General features: G+C 35.3%; 1 protein-coding gene across 3 annotated transcripts in view; it reads left to right on the top strand.

Annotated features, from left to right (window-relative positions):
- The window catches only part of LOC102732812 (cadherin-10), a 163,379-nt gene that overhangs the window by 33,131 nt on the left and 114,431 nt on the right, over positions 1 to 15,817 (top strand). The window lies entirely within an intron of this gene.

The raw sequence follows: 15,817 nt of genomic DNA, 5'->3' as shown, positions 1-15,817 counted from the left end.
TAAAAGTACACATTCTTAATGCTTTTAAAATTATTAAAATATTTAATATTTGATAAAGGTAAGTACAATGAAGCTAAATATCCTTTGTTGGAAAATGACATTTATCCTTCTATATAATAACTGTCCTGACAAGTGCGAGGTGAGATTTCATTGTGGTTTTGAGTTACATTTCCCTGATGGTTAGTGATGTTGAGCATCTTTTCATTACCTATTAGCCATCTGTATGAAGGTATAATTTACATAGAGTAAATTCAACCTTTTTAGTGTAAAATTCTATGAATTTTGACAAATGTATACAATCTCATTGCCACCCTCACAGAAAAGATAGAGAACATTTCCATCTCCCCAAAAGTTCCCTTATGTCACTTTGTGGTAATTAGGGACCTACAACCACTAATCTTTTGTGGTTTGAGTCCCTATATTTCTACTTTTTCAAGAATGTCATATAAATGGAGTTATACCCTATATATGATTTTTAAGTCTGTTTTCTTTTAATGCATTTGAGATTCATTCGTGTTGCTGTATCAGTAGTTCACATATTTCTACTGACAAGGAGCATGCCAGTGAATGGTTGCACCAAAGCTCCTTTGCCCAGCACCCATTTGAGGACATTCAGATTGTTTCCAGTTTTTGATGGTAATGAATTTTGAATAATGTGGGTATGATCATTTACATATATTATAGTTTCATGTGAACAAATGTTTTTATTTCTCTTGGACAAATACCTAGAATGAGAATGTTATATCACATGGTAAGTGCATGTGTAACATTTTAAGAAACCTCAGTTTGTTTTCTAAAGTGGCTATAATATTTTGCATTCCCACCTGCAAAGTATAGAAGTTGCATTTGCTTTGCATCCTTCCCACACTTGCTAATTCTTTTTAAAGTTTATTGTAGCTATTTAATGTAGTATAGTGGTAAACATTGTGGTTTTACTTTTCAAGTTTTTATTAATGGTGAATGATGTTGAACATCTCTTTATGTAATTATTTGGCATAAGTATTTTGTTGTTATTGTTGAGATGTCTGTTCAGGCCTGTGCCCATTTTTAATTGGGTTGTTTAATTATTGACTTTGATTTTTTTTTAATGTAATAAGGATAAATGCTTTATCACATATGTGTTATAATTATTTTGCCCAAGTTTATGACTTGTCTTTTCATTTATTATGTCTCTTATGAAAGGCATAACATATATAAGATAATATACTATATCATTATATATATTAAATATATATTTTTATGTGTGTATATATATGTCTTTGTCTCCTTGATTTAAGATTTTAATAGTCTAAAAAAAAAGCTTAGATAATTGAATTGACATGGCATGTTTCTCTTTACTGAAATTGATATTTAATGCTATAAATATCCTTCTAAGCACTTCTTTAGCTACACCCTATATATTTTAAAATATATCATTTTTAAAAATTTTATTCAGTTTAAAATCAACAACATAAAAAATAACAGGTGTTGGCAAAGATGTGGAGAAAAGGGAACCCCTTGTACTCTTGGTGGGAATGCAATGTGGTGCAGCCACTCTGGAAAACAATATGGAGGTTTTTCAAAAATTAAAAGTAGAACTACCCTATGATGAAGCAATTGCACTACTAGGTATTGACCCAAAGAATACAAAATTACTAATTCAAAGAGATACATGTACTCCAATGTTTACAGCACCATTATCTACAATAGCCAAATCATGGAAACAGCCCAAGTGTCCATCAACTGATGAATGGGTAAAGAATAATGAAATATTATTCAGCCATAAAAAATGCAATCTTGCCATTTGCAATGATGTGGATATATACACTAAAACTATTTTTGATTAGCCTCCAAAATTAGTTAATTTTTTCCAGTTGTGCAATTTTAGTTGTGATTTTGTAATCACACTGCTATTGCAAACTTAGGATGTACATTCGCACTACACACCAGACATATACAATATTTGGGGGGATGGAATTGGAAAGGACCACTACAAGCTTTATGATCTTAAACGATATTTTGTTTTTTGTGTGTCTTGTTATATAGTTTTTTTCCTTTTTTTTTATTATGTTATGTGAATCACCATACATTACATCATTAGTTTTTGATGTAGTGTTCCATGATTCATTGTTTGCGTATAACACCCTGTGCTCCGTTCAGTATGTGCCCTCTTTACTACCCATCACAGGCTAACCCATCCCCCCACCCCCCTCCCCTCTCAAACCCTCAGTTTGATTCTCAGAGTCCATAGTCATATAGTTTTATCATCCTTTTCCCAGTGCTATGGATTCTTATTCTTTAGAGCTTTAAAGTAAATTCAGCATTAGATATATGAGTCCATTGTTGATATATGTGTATGTGCATGCTTGAGTGCGTGTATCCTGCTTGGTTTGCTTTAGAATCCATAGACCAAGAGTACAAGTTGAACTGAATGGTCTTTATAACTAAAGCTGAGGAGGGCAGATACTGATACCTCGACTTATTCACAGTGCTGCTTCCTACACACTCTGATCTCTGTTCCTATGGATATACCACAGATGTTTTATCTCTTCCCTGGTAGTTGTCCTACTCCTATTTTAAAAATTGAAATCAGGGGTGCCTGGATGGCTCAGTCAGTTAAGCTGTCCACTCTTGATTTTGGCTCACGTGGTGACTCAGGGTCCTGGGATCAAGCCACGTGTCGGGCTTCAGGCTATTCGCCAAGTCTGCTTGAGGATTCTGTCTCTCCCTCCACCCCTCCCCCTGATCATGTGCATGTGCTCTTTCTCAAATTAAAAAAAAATAATAATAATAATAAAAAAAATTGAGGTCAGCTCTGGTTTTAGAGTTTTATCATCAAATGAAACTGCTATAATCCAAGATAAGTTATGGAAGTGATCAATGTGTTGTGCTTAAAAAGGTGAATATTCATGTTGGCAAAAGAAATCAGGAGAGATCTTGAATGAATACAGGAGACTTCCATTTTAGAAAATTAGGACTTGAGGTATATGCCTTCTTTGTGACCACTTATTCTCATTCCATAGCTGACTTATGAGAAAAAAAAAAAAAAGGTGAAAATTTAATCTACATTCAACTTCTTTTCTATATCCCCTACTCATCTCCCCACCCCCAGGTATTTATGATTCTTTCTTGGTGGTTGTAGGAGGCAGGAAAATAAGTTAAAAAGTCCCCAAATGGAAATGCATGCTACATAATATTTCCTTTCATTAACTCAGTCCATTAAAAGCCATTCACACAGAAGAACACAAACACACACACAAACACACACACACACACAAACAATAAAAATATGCCTTTTTCCAAGATGTGGAATTCATGTTTGGAGGGATAATCAAGAAGTCAGGATGTAACACCATATAATAAGAATCCCCATGCAGAAATTCAGAACGTATCATGCACACATGGAAGGGGTTATATGCAGAAGATACACCAACCATCCAAGGGAGTTAGGAAATGCTGAGCAGTGTTCTTAAAGTAGTAGTTTGCAGTTAACTTGAGTCAGTCATTTTATAGACTGTGTCTTAATGGTCCAGAATTTAGATGCACTACTTTGTTTCTGGCACTGATCTTAATTCACTAAATTCTTATTAAAATGATGCATCTTTCTAGTTCCCACAGTGATTGTGACTGAATATGGGTCAAGTATATAATTGTTTCAGGAACCAGTTGTTTCCTTTAATATCTGAAAGCTTATAAATTTCATTGCCTTCAATAGTGTAGATTTTTGTTATAGTTACTTTTTTTGTATTACACTGGATTTAGGCACTAAATGATTCAGTAAAACAGACTTATAAACTGTAATGCTTTCTAATGGTTGAAAATAATGACAGACAGGTGTTGATTCCTCCATTGGTGTTTGCACTAAAAAAAGGAAAAAGGCAGATACACATACATGGAAACCAAAACTTTTTAAAATAGGTGGTCATAAAACTCATCACATGAAATACTGAGAGCCCTATTTCAGTTGGGATTCCAAGAGGCACAGCTGAGAATTGACTGATTGTTAGTGATGAGGCCAGGATCAGGGTGTGAAGTTAATCAGAGTAAGGGACAAAAACTACTATATGTAGCCATGCTTTTTTAAGAAAATTTTCACTATTTTTTAATTAACTAATTTTCAGTGTTAATTCTAACTTTCCTTCTAAAGATACAGTTCTTTAAAAAGAAAGACTGCTACTGTACCTTTGTTCTCAAAGGGACTTGAAGAGAAAATTTATACTTAAAATTAAGCATGTCAACGATACGGTTTTTTGTTTGTTTTTATAATTTTATTTAATTATTTGAGAGAAAGAGAGAGTGGGGGGGGCAGAGGGAGAGAGAGAAAGAGAGAATCTCCAGCAGACTCCTCCCTACTGAATGCAGAGCCCACCTTGGGGGCTCCATCCCAGGACCCTGAGATCCTGACCTGAGCCGAAACCAAGAGCTGACCACTTAACCGACTGAGCCACCCAGGCGCCCCTGCCAATGATATGTTTTAAGTCAAAAGCAATTTGTGGAATTTACATGTCCAAACACATTTTTACTAACATTTTTAATAGATATACTTTATCCAGAACCTTACTATATATGTCCAAATAGTTTCATGGTCTATAGTTCAAACACTTCCTGTGGTGTCAGATCTCCCACTTCGAGTGGGTTCATCTTTTCTGCACTCAGCAAACTGGAAGCTAGCCAAGATGTCTTCTCGATAATGGGTATTTAAGTGTAAGTTTTAATCATGATAACATCTATTCATTATTAAATTATGCGAGACAGTTCAGAACAGTGCAAGGGAAGGAAATCTGGTGACCTGAGTTATATTTCTGGTTATGACACTAGCTATTTGAGACTGAGCACATCATGTAACATTACTCTTGAAACTGTTTCCATATCCATCAGATTAAATTATGGGAGAAAAAATTTATTTCTGAAGCTCAGTTCAAAAGTACTTGATCATACGTTTGCTGCTAAGATCAGAGCCAGTTCCTCCATTAGGCATGACAGTGGTTTTATTTCTTTTCAAATCAGAGGTAAAATTTGAACTTTTAGGTCAAAGACAATGCTTTAATATGTGATATTAATATATGTGTCTTTATATGAATGCAATTGTAAAATATATTTGCTATTATTATTTTATCGAGGAAAAAGCCCACAAAGGTAAACTATGTAGGGCCCGTGAAAGTCATAATGAAGTGGGAGAGGGAGATTCTTGCCTCGCAGAGTTGAATGAATCTCACGGACACCGGACAGTGAGTAAAGCGATAGAGTTTTATTAAACAAGGATACAGAAAAAGCTCTCCGGAGTGAGAGGGGTCCCAACAGGGTTGCCAACGTGGGCCTCCACCAACAGTCTTTTATTTCGAACTGACCGGGGAGCTTGTGGCCCTAACATTCTCGTGACATCTTGGTTTGAGTAAGGACTAGTGATAACACCTTTAATGGTTTACTTCCTTTTTAGGGTCTGGGAATTCTTTGCTGGTCACAAGTGACTGTTATAACAAGACCCTACCTCTGACACCTAAGGCAGGGTGGCCTGGTTTGTTCCCTTATCTCTGGTTTCCTTACACCCCCGCATTTTCGGGATTTCTGTGAGCCTGATCCCTTAGCCCCTTACCTATCTGTCCCTATCTAGCCCTGCCTGTCCCTCACTCAGTGAGACCCTTTGGATATATATCGGTGGGTCATATACTCTGTGGATGATTGCCAACGTGTATCTTGGGGTGGGGGGGTAAAGATAAAGGAAGTTTCCAAAGGAATTTTTATATGTTAGAGTAGACTTACAGGATCCTGGGGTTCAGGCTAAGATTGCTTTTGCCCTTAGCAAAGTGTCAACATCCAGGCAGTTAAGTCCCTAGGACATTGTCACTTTGCCTCTTTCAAGGACTTGTCAGCGGATTGTAAATTATAAGGAAATTTTATTTCCATTCCCTTCTACCTTTGTTTCCCACATGACAATGGATAGGTGGGTGATGTTAGGGCTCCAGGAAATTGAGTCTGTGGGTCTCTGGAAGTTAGGCTATTGATAAGAATGCTTTTTTATCTTGTAAATCACTAAGACATTTGTAAACTGAGGGAGACTCCTGTCCTGCAGGACTGTAATCTCTGTAAATTAACCATTTGTTTTTGCTTCCCTTAGTTTCAGCTCAGGGGAGAGTGCCTGAGGAATGTCACACATATCCCACCTGGGGAGTGGGAGGAGATTGCGGGGTGTAAGCTTGTGCTTTGTCCTCAGCTTGCCTTCTGCTTCCTCATTAATAAGACAGGCCTGAGATAGAGAAAATTGTGGCTAAAGAATCAGATGACTTAGGCGATGAAAGTCCTATTTAACACTGAGCCAAGCATTATGAAAAATAGAAAATAAATTACAATCTAGTCCTTTCTGCCCTCAAGAAGATGAAATTTAACGCAATGCTATTCGAATTTTATATTTCAGCTACAGATGCATAATTTAGGAGTTAATCCTTTTTTATGTAATGGGCCTCCACATAGATAAGATAGGCTATCTACAAATGGGCTTTTTAGTATTGTGCAAATATTGAAGCATAATTAGAATTAAAAATTAGTGCTGATAAAATTGTCTGCTTCTTTTATTTAAGCCAGACCGTCTCATAAATGCATGCCAAAAAGATCTGTCTTCTGATTACTGTGCTTATCCACATGTAATAACTATATTTATAAGTGAAGTAGATATTTTATGACCGATAATGTATCTCCACATTTGTACTTTTGACTAATTTTACAAGTTAATGCCACGTCTTCTTGCACTTTTAGGTTTAACAGCAAGAACACAGCTTGTATGTTTGATCCCAAGTTAGAGCCTATGGTATAAATCCACACAGCAGAACATGCTGAAGTGTGTAGTGATTGTATGCTATTTACTAGTACACACACAGGTCTTCACATAAGTAATTTTGAAAGGAAATTATCTTTAAGCATTTTTTTCTTCTAGCCATGGAAACTGTTTCTTGATGTTCTACTAAGCATGCATTAAATGAGGGATGATGCCCTATCTTGGGAAGGAATTCCTAATGAAACTCTCAAGCCCTCTCTCCCCATCTCTTCCTTCATTGCTTTTCAGAAGCAGTTCAAGTCCTGGATCAAAGAAAATTGGGTACCAGATGGCTTTTATCCTAACATCTTTAAGTCACCCTGAGAGCATTCTTGCTACCAATTTCCACATGGTGAAATAAATCCTAGCTACAGTAGAATGAGAATTCCAGGAAGCTGCAGGTGTTATGTCACTGCTAACTTGATCGAAGATCACGGTACATCTGGGACTCTGTCACTTGCTACTGAAGTTAAAAAGGCTGCTGAGTGCAAAGCAGGAACTCTTAGGTGTGATTCTTTAGCTTATTAGTGGGAACCTTAGAGAAAATGGCCACACCAACTTATGTGTCTCACTCAGCAATGCTCTCTTTACTCTTGCGACATGCCCTATCCACCCACTGCCCCAAATTTATGTGCGTTGTATCTGGTTTTGCTAATTATCGTGTTAAAATGTTAGCACGTAGTATAGTGGAGAAGTGTATTGCTGGTTTGTGTGCAGGTCACATTCCTGGGGAATAAAATTAATTTCAAATGGTTTTCCTTGAAGGGGAATTTTAATCTGAGAAGAATTGCAAGGGTCAGAACTTCCTGAAATTCTGTCTGCATTGGTAACAATCCTAGCAATGTTTGATAACTTATCTGATACCAGCAAAACTTTGTGTTACATATTTCATTCAATTGATTTCCGATTTGACTGATGTTTTGTGTGAGTTCTGTGATGTTATATACAAATAGGATGTGAGCATAAAATGCTAAAAATGGCCCTTGACACATTGTTGTGCTTTTTTAGAAAAAGAAACCAAATTTCCTTCTCAGTGAAATGTTATTGAAAGAATAATAATATTCAGTCCAGTTCAAAAATATTTAATACTTTGTGCAATCCCTTTATTTTAACTTGTGATTCAAGACATAAGACCCTGCTTTAAACTTAACAGTCTAAACAGAGATACATATGCAGACACATACTTAAGATAGAGTGATAAATATTCAACTTAGAATTATATATTTCCTGTGACATTAGAGCATAGTAGGTAATGTGTAATGAACTCTTGGAAAATATGATCAAGCATATGGACTCATATTATTTGAGTCCGTAGTGTAGTGCTTTGATTCCATTATCTCACAGTGCTTTATACTAGATGCATAAAATGGTATCAGCTGCATAAAAAGGAAGAATTTAGTATGCACTGGCTCATTTAAATTGTATAAACACACCTGAAAAATGTTCCTTTATTTCTTGATGTTGAAATATCATTAGGCTTTATTGGTGCTGTGAAACTCTAAAAGGATTAACATTGTTCATCCATAGAGGCTTGGATTTAGTCTTAATAATCTTTAGGATTTTCTATTATGATTAAAAATGGCAAAATTGAAGAGAAATTTAAAAGCTAGTACATTGAGATCTTAATCAACATAACCAACTGACTGAAGAATGACTAATTCCTTTTATTAGCCAAGATGGATTACAGCTTAATTGATCATCTGTGATGTCTGGAGACCTAATTAATAATTGAGATGTGTCAAAATGTCTATTATATTATATTCTGTAATCTGCCATTCTTGGCTTACATATTTATAAATAAAATTTACATGTTTTAAGTTTTTTTTTTTTTTTTTGACAGAGAGAGAGACAGTGAGAGAGGGAACACAAGCAGGGGGAGTGGGAGAGGGAGAAGCAGGCTCCCTGCTGAGCAGGGAGCCCGATGCGGGGTTCAATCCCAGGACCCTGGGATCATGACCTGAGCTGAAGGCAGACGCTTAACGACTGAGCCACCCAGGCGCCCCTAAAATTAACATGTTTTAGAGAAAACAATGGTTTTGATAAATATTTCAGAAGAATAATGAAAACTCTCTGGTTGTAAAAATGAAATAAAATTCAGAAAAAGATTTGAAAATGTACATATAAAGGAAAACACAGTTTATAGTTTGAGCAGATTAAATGCTGTAGTGTGCTGACTTGAATCAAACATGTTCTTCTGATTAAAAAAATCTGGAAAAAAGCTGATTCTTTGGAAATAATAATGATCTTCCTGCAGTAGTCACCTTATATTTTATTTTCCCATCAATGTAACAGGCCACATACCTAGCTGTGAGTCATTAAACAGGAAAAAGTCATAAACACATTCTGAAGATGATTTAGGTTTAGAGAGGTCTTCGGGGACTTTTCTTTCTTTCTTTCTTTCTTTTTTTTAAGATTTATTTATTTGACAGAGAGAGACACAGCAAGAGAGGGGACACAAGCAGGGGGAGTGGGAGTGGGAGAGGGAGAAGCAGGCTTCCCGCCGAGCAGGGAGCCCCACGCGGGGGCTCGAGACCAGGACCCTGAGATCATGACCTGAGCGGAAGGCAGACGCTTAACGACTGAGCCACCCAAGCGCCCCACTTTGGGGACTTTTCTATTCAACGTGTGTGGTCCAAGCTCATTGGCATTACAGGGGAGCTTGTTAGAAATACAGAATCTTGTGCTCCACCCTAACTTGCTAAATAAGAATACTGACATCTAACCAGAGCCCTAGGAGATGTGAATTTACTTTAAATTACAGAAATGCAGAATGCTAAGAGATGGTTCAATAATTTTTAAACTTCATGTGATAGTCATACTAAGTTATTTTTGAGATTAAAATAAGGTACTGTGGTTTTGAAAGGATTTCCTGAAAATAAATTTATTAACTGGAAATGACATTATAGAATTTCATTAATTTTTAGCATCTTCATATCAGGAAATAGTTTAACTGTGGTCTCAACTCACTTGATTCCTTCTAATTATAATTCTGTTTACAATTTCAAACAAGCATAGCTCCCTTACATGATTATTTTCATATTCTAAAATTTAGCTTTTATTTTTCATCATAAATAATCCAACCTATTAAGAAAAACTCTTTTATAACATATTTATTACTTAATTCAAGAAATGTTCAGTTAGCACCTATATATTCAAAACAAAATTCACTAGTGAGGGAAATTCAATAAAGTATAAATACCTAGACATGATTTGGAATTATATATTAGTGAGGGAGCAGTTTATATATGTAAAAAGTTACATGTCAGACTTGAAATAATTAGAAATAATGTAATATATATATTTTTAAAATATCACCTGGTTCCAGACACTGCAATGAACTGTAAAGATGTACTTGATTTAATGGAAGTGTCAAAGATATTCTGTATTTTGAGTCAGGTTAGCGGAAGAGTAATTATTTGTGGTATTTATAATGAAGGAGCAATATTTAAAAATGCTAATAACTGGGATTCTAGCTACATAAAACATACCTAGGAAGAATTAACATTGGACAAATTAACTGTTTGTTTCATATAATTTCCTGTTTTTATCTTGTGTGTGTTTATGAATTGTTCTTTTTTTTTTTTTTACAGCATTTTTAGGTTTCTAAGAAATTTAAGATGAAGGTACAGAGATTTCTGATATACCCACTGCCCCCACACATTTATAGTCTCTCCCATTATCAACATCACTTACCAGAATGATATCTATCTATCTATCTATCTATCTATATAGATAGATAGATAGATATAGAGAGAGAGAGAGTTTTTTTTTTTTTTTTTTTACCAAGGATGGACCTACATTGACACATCATAATTGCTTAATGTCCATAGTTTACCTTAGGGTTCAATCTTGGTCTTATATATTCTAAAGGTTTGGACAAATATATAAGGATGAATATATAAGATTGATGGGGATTTTATTGCTATATCCTTTTGATCAGAGATTCTTTTCTCAGCCTTGTCCAATCTACTAGTGAGCCTATCAAAGGCCTTTTTCATTTGCATTACAGTGTTTTTTATCTCTTTCATTTCATTTTAGTTCTTTCTTAGGATTTCTCTGCTTGCTGCCCATCTGTTCTTGTATGCTTTCTACTTTATTAATCAGAACACCTAACGTATTAATTATAGTTGCTTTAAATTCCAACTCTGATAATTCCAACAGTCCTGCCATGTCTGATTCTGATGCTTGCTGTAACTCTTCAGTTTGTGCTTCTTTGCCTTTTAGTATGTCTTGTATTTTTTTTTTTTTTTTTTATAGCTGGACATATATGGGGAAATGGAACTGCTGTGAATAGTCCTATAGTAATGTGATGGGTTAAGTGTAGGGTCGGGGAAGCATTTTATAGCCTATGATTAATACTCTCATTTAGTGAGTCTATGCCCTTGGATTGTGAACTTCACAAACAGTCCTCAGTTGTTTCCTTCTGTAGGTGAAACATGATGGCTAGATAGGACTAAACCATATATTTCCCTTCCCCCAGGTCAATTAGGCTTTGATAATACTCCAGTAAAGTAGGCTCTGGTTAACTAGTTTCCCCTGAGGGCAGATCTTGTTAGGAACAGAGTGATCTGGGCATTTCAAAATGTTTGTTGAGAGCATAGGGAATTTTTCTCAGATTTTACTAGAGGAATCTGGTCAAGCTCCTGCAGGTAAATCTCATAATATTGAGGAGGCCCAGCCCCATCACTGGATGGCCCTGGAGTTTTTAATTTTCAGAGTTGTGTGCACTAAGCCTCCAGTAATTTGTCAGTTACAGTTCATGTTTCCGATACAATACTGGTTCCAAAATGGTTTCTGCTCTTGAGTCTCTGCTGGTAAGTCTTGTTTCCTTTATTCATCTGTCTGTCTCTCCAATTTCAGGAGTACTGGTTTGCCCAGAATCCTTCTATGGATCTTATGGATCCAGAAGAGATGCTGATTTTTCAGTCTGTTCAGCTTTTTGTTGTTAGGTTGGAGTGGTAACTTCAAGCTCCTTACTTGTGGAACAAAAATAATCATTCTTTTTTATTGCTTAGTAACATTCTGTTGTACAGATATACTATACTATAAATTGTTTATCCATTCACCTATAACGTTTGGTTTATTTCCAGGTTTGTTGCTATTATCCATAAATTTCTATAAACATTCATATACAAGTTTTTAAAGATTTATTTATTTATTTGAGGAGGGGAGGGGCAGAGAGAGAGAATCTTTTTTTTTTTTTTAAAGATTTTATTTATTTATTTGACAGAGACAACAGTGAGAGAAGGAACACAAGCAGGGGGAGTGGGGGAGGGAGAAGCAGGCTTCCCGCTGATCAGAGAGCCAGATGCGGGGCTCAATCCCAGGACTCTGGGATTATGACGTGAGCCGAAGGCAGACGCTTAACGACTGAGCCACCCAGGCGCCCCAGAGAGAGAGAATCTTCAAGGAGACTCCCCACTGAGCTTGGAGCCCAACTTAGGGTGCAGGGGGCTCGATCTCACAACCCATGAGATCATGAGCCAAAACCAAAAGTCGGACACTCAACTGACTTGAGCCACCCAGGCACCCCTCATATATAAGGTTTTAGATGAGCATATGCTTTCATTCCTCTTTTAAAAAATATCTGGGAGCAGAAGACTGGATTATATTGTAGATGTATTTTTACAATTTTAAGCATCTGCCAATCCTATTGCAGCTGTAACAATTTACCACAAACTGAGTGTCTTACCACAACATAGATTTATCTATCGCATATCTAGAGGTCAAAAGTCTAAAATTAAGTTGTCCAAGGGGCTGTGTTCCATCTGGAGGCTCTAGAGGAGAATCCACTGCTTTCCTTTTTTTTTTTTTTTTTTAGCTTCTAGGCTTCCTGCATTCTGGCTCCTGCCCTCTTGCTCAAGACACTCTGACCTCTTCTTTAATCTTATCTCATGCTATTGACTCTGATCCTCCTGCCTTCCTCTTATAAGGATCCTATGATTACAGTGATCCCACCTGAATAATCCAGAGGACTCTCCTGAATCTCTACAGTCTTGCAATTAATACCATCTGCAAAGTCCCTTTTACCTTATAAAGTAATATATTCACAGGGTCCACAGGTTCCAGGGGTTAGAATGTGAACATCTTTGAAGGGCCATTATTCAACCTACCACATTGTCGTCCAAGGAGATTATACCATTTTATGTTCCCATCAGTACTGTAGAATAGTTCTACTTCCTCCACATCCTAACACTTGTCATTTTAACTTGTTTTTCTCAAATAATGTACAGTGTTAGATATGTTTTCATGTACTTTTTTGCTTTCTATATTTTTAGGTGAAGTGTCAGTTCAACTATTTTCCCCATTTATTTATTGGGCTTTGTGCCTTTTGATTTTTGGATTTTGAGCATTCTTTGTATATTCTACATATAAGTCTATAATCAAATATGATTTGCAATTTGTTATTAAATATTTCTGGCTTGTCTTTTTTTCTTGAAATATATTTTAGACATATCTTAATGATCTTAAATCAGTATTAAATAATGCATTTTACAGTGTTCAAAGTCATCAAGTTGTATATATTAAACATGTATAACTTTTTGTATGTCAATCATATCTCAAATAAAGTGGTTTAAAAATAAAAATAATATAGCAACAAAAGTATGAAAATATTAGGGTTATATTTCACAAAAAGTGAGCAATATTTGTGTACCGAAATCTGTAAAACATTACTGAGATGAACTCATCAACATAGAGATATACAGGGTTTATAGGTCAGAAGAATCAATGTTGCTTTGATGTCTATTTTCCCCAAATTCATCTAAAGATTCAATGCAATCCCCATCAAAATCCTCACAGGCTTTTATATAGAAATTTCAAGGTAATTATAATTTTTAGAGATTTTATTTATTTTATTTATTTATTTATTCGAGAAGGGAGAGTGAGAGAGTACAAGTGGGGGGCGGGGCAAAGGATGAGGGAGAAGCAGGGAGCCCAACATGGGGCTTGATCCCAGGACCCCAAGATTATGACCTTAGCCAAGGCAGATTTTTAACTGTTTAACTGACTGAGCCACCCAGGAACCCTGAGGTAATTACAAAATTTAAATATAAAAGGCAAAACACCTAAAATAACAACACACACACACACACAAATTAAAAGAGGAGCAAAGTTGAAGGACTAACATTATCTGATTTCAACACTTAAAAATTCCAGTAATCTGGGTGGCTCAGTCCATTGAGCGTCTGCCTTGGGATCAGGTCATGATCCCAGACCCAGCATCAGGCTCCCTGCTCAGCGGGGAGCCTGCTTCTCCCTCTCCCTCTGCTGCTCCCCTGCTTGTCCAGGAGCTCTCTCTCTCTCTCTCAGATAAATAAATAAAATTTTTAAAAAAATAATAAAGTATAGTAACCAAGACAGTGTGCTATTGGTATAAAGATGGACAAATAGATGAATGTAGTAAACTAGAGAGCCTAAAAATAGACCCACACATATGTAGACAAACTGATTTTTGACTAAAGCACAAAGTGGAGAAAGAACAGACTTTTCAATAAATGGAGCTTGGACAACTGAATATTCATAAGCGAAACAAAGAACTTCAATTCATATCTCACACCATATACAAAACTTGATTTAAGTTGGATCATAGACCTCAATGTAACAACTAAGACTATAAAACTTTGAAAAGAAAACATATACATTTTTAAATTTTTTTATTGTTATGTTAATCACCATACATTACATCCTTAGTTTTTGATGTAGTGTTCCATGATTCATTGTTTGCGTATAACACCCAGTGCCCCATGCAGAACGTGCCCTCTTTAACACCCATCATCAGGCTAACCAAAACATAAGAGGGAAATTTTCTGGACCATCAGATAGGCAAAGATTTTTAGATATGGGACCAAAAGCCCAAGGTACTAAAGAAAAAAAGAAAAAAAAATCATAAATCAAAATAATCAAAATTAAAAATTTTTGCTTTTTAAATTTTTACTTAATCTTGTCATTGTTTGAAATGGTTTTATCAAATAATATTTATGTAAAATATATTTTAAACATACCTTAATGATATTAAATCAGTATTAAATAATGCATTTTACTATAGACCCTTCAGGTAACTTATCATTAAATAATAGAAACTAGAGCAATGATGAAAAAAAAAAGATCCCATGCATATGTGGAGCTCCAGTTATTTACCAAAAACTCTTATAGGTAGCATCTCCACCTACTCCTTCCCCAAAATATTGGTCCTTATACTTTTAAAATTATAGATAATGTTATAATTGCATTAAAAATGATCACCAATATATCATACAGGTGTTGAAATATATTTTTAAAATAAAAAAGAGATGAGAATGACTGTTCCTTCAATAAATGTTAAAGCTTTTACAGCAAAGAGCAGATACTCACAAATGACACACTTTCTTCTAACTCTTAGGAACAGTGTGCGTGTCTGGAGAATACCATCCATCATGCCCCATTACATAAAAAGACAAGACATTGTTTTGGTAAATGTTCCTATTACTTAGAATCCAATCAATTTAAGTTTCTGTAAAGTCAGTGCTTTGTAATGTAAAATCATTTTATGTATCAGATAATTTCTATACTCAAAGTATAGCATTACCTGACATTGTTTTTTAATACAGTTTACATGTATCATGTTGAATGCTGTCGAGAGCTCCACTGTCATTTAATACACTCAAGGGAAATACTGATTTCCCATTAATCTTATTTGTAAAGCATGTTTGCATTAATCTTTAAATCTTCTTAATGAAACAAAACCAAAAAGAGTAAGCAGATTGCTTACAGATTGTTGTGGATGAAAGCATAAATGTCAGTGTCAATTCTGGAGTACTTAGAATCCATTGCCATGTTAGAGAAGAGGAATTCAATCCTTTCGGCCCCCAAACCACTTTTTTATAACAAATATTTTATCAGATTCTGAAATAAAAACCATGCCTAAAAGAAAACAAACAAAGACAATCTACAGGGAAGATTTTAAAATAAAAATAATATTGTTAGGATTAGCAATAATATAAATGAAGAATAAAATAATTGTGATTTCAAAATATGTATTTCCATACATAA

This window comes from Leptonychotes weddellii, chromosome 7 (assembly GCF_054177405.1).
Source record: "Leptonychotes weddellii isolate Sample4059 chromosome 7, ASM5417740v2, whole genome shotgun sequence".
NCBI lineage: Eukaryota > Metazoa > Chordata > Mammalia > Carnivora > Phocidae > Leptonychotes > Leptonychotes weddellii.
This window is presented reverse-complemented; position numbering and strand designations above follow the sequence as displayed.